Source organism: Danio aesculapii, chromosome 25, assembly GCF_903798145.1.
Source record: "Danio aesculapii chromosome 25, fDanAes4.1, whole genome shotgun sequence".
NCBI lineage: Eukaryota > Metazoa > Chordata > Actinopteri > Cypriniformes > Danionidae > Danio > Danio aesculapii.
This window is the reverse complement of record NC_079459.1, coordinates 34,508,920-34,511,336: the sequence shown is the minus strand read 5'-3', so window position 1 is coordinate 34,511,336 and position 2,417 is coordinate 34,508,920.

The window sequence follows — 2,417 nt, the reverse complement described above, 5'->3', positions numbered from 1 at the left end:
CCCAATGTGCGAAATGCGGATGTGCGATATCGATGCTGAAACGATATATTGTCCAGCCCTACACTCTCAGTGTATATCTTCCTTTGTGTTCAACAGAAGAAAACCCTGAATATGCAAATAGCAGTATTTAAATTATTGGGTGAACTGTCCCTTTAAAACACAACAGCATTGGCCATTTCTAAAAAAAAAAATGTCAGGAGCTGTTCAATTTGCCCCATCCCATCTTCCTGTTTCAATGCGATTTAAGTCAAAACATTGATTATCGCTGCGTGTTTTGAAGCACTTCAGTTTGCGATGGCGTCATCCACATTAGCCATTGCAGATGCTGCTATATTGAGTTGTAGGACAGTGATGTGGTTGGCAGGTGTTCAGGCGGGTGTCATCACGGTGTGAATGAAACGAGCCCCAGCCGTCAGAACCCTCCCAAGGCTCCATTATCCTACTTGGAAAAAGCGGCTTGGTTCTGAAATCACATTAGGAGGGACGCAGGGTGACACGTAACTGCAATGCAGCCAGACGGGGTTATTTTAAGAGGTCCGTCTTAAATCGAGGGTCCCTCAAAACTAAATGCTCTGCTATGAAGGACACAAATCAGGCACTTGAGTAAAAGTATAGATACCCTAATAACACATTACTCCACTACAAGTCTAAGTCCTTCGTTTTAATACTACTGGAGACTAAAAAGTGCAAAAGTACTGGATTTTCATTTACTTGAGTTTGCAAGAAAGATTCAAATTGAAATGATAATGATTGCTAATGATAATTCAAGTGAAAACGTGTGAAACCACATGAATAAATCATTTGAATCAGTGAATCTTTTACTGGAAACTCACTGTGAATAAATCATTTGAATTAGTGAATCTTTTACTGGAAACTCACTCTGAATAAATAATTTGAATCAGTGAATTGTTTACTAGAGACTCACTCTGAACAGACTGTTTGAATCAGTGAATCTTTTACTGGAAACTCACTGAGAATAAATCATTTGAATCAGTGAATCTTTTACTGGAAACTCACTGTGAATAAATCATTTGAATCAGTGAATCTTTTACTGGAAACTCACTCTGAATAAACCATTTGAATTAGTGAATCATTTACTGGAGACTCACGCTGAACGGATTATTTGAATCAGCAAACAATTTACTGGAGGCTCACTCTGAACAAATAATTTGAATCAGTGAATCATTTACGACAGACTTACTCTGAACTTATTTGAATCAATGAATCTTTACTGGAGACTCACTCAGTGAATTGCTTACAGGAGGCTTACTCTGAATTGATCATTTGAATCAGTAAATCTTTTACGGCAGATTCACTGTGAACAGATCATTTGAATCAATGAGTTATTCAGCGTAGACTCACTCTAAATTTACCAATTGAATCAGTGAATCTTTTACTAGAGACTCCCTCTGAACAAATAATTTGAATCAATTAATAATTTACTAGACACTCAATCTGAACGGATAATTTAAATCAGTGAATCATTTGCTGCAGACTCACTCTGAACTAATCATTTGAATCTGTGAATCATTTACCGGAGACTCGCTCTAAACAAATTCTTTCAATTAGTGAATCATTTACTGGAGACTCACTCTGAATAGTCTATTTGAATCAGCGAGTCATTTCTCAGAGACTCACTCTGATCTAATCAATTGATTCGGTGAACCATTTACTGCAGTATCCTTCTGAACAAATTATTTGAATCATTTACTGGAGACTCACTCTAAACAAATCATTTGATTCTGTAAATATTTTATTGGAGACTCACTCTGAACGGATAATTTGAATCAGAGAATCATTTACTGGAGACTCAATTGGTTATTAAATTTTATTATTATTATTATTATTATTATTATTATTATTATTATTATTATTATGTTCAATGAATTTCTAATATTTATACAACACATAACTAAAATTAGAAGAACTAAACCCCCCGAAAATAAAAAATATAGCACCACTTACTAATTTCTGTGAAAAAAGAAGATATTTTGAGAAATGTCTCAATCTTGTTTAGTTTTTCTCTATTCAATGACAGTCAGTGGTGTCCAGCACTGCTTTTTCCCAATCGTCTTCAAAATTAGTTTATTTTTCATCCAAATATATTCAGAAAAACAAGGGTGAGCAAATGAATTAAATACACAAACACACACATTGTTTTTGTGAGTTGTGGGGACATTCCACAGGTTTCCATTGTTTTTCTGCTATATTTATATAAAGTTGTCCTGACAAATGCCCAAAACACATACTCACACTCTCTCTGTCTCTCTCGGTCTCTCTCTCTCTAAGTAAATCTGGTGCAGTAAATCTGTAACCTGCATTTGTACCATTAAAATAACGTTGTATTTGTGTTGCTGCAGCGTTAGCCACGTTTTAACCTCCCAGCAGATGTGTTGTTTTAGTGTTATTATCACGTT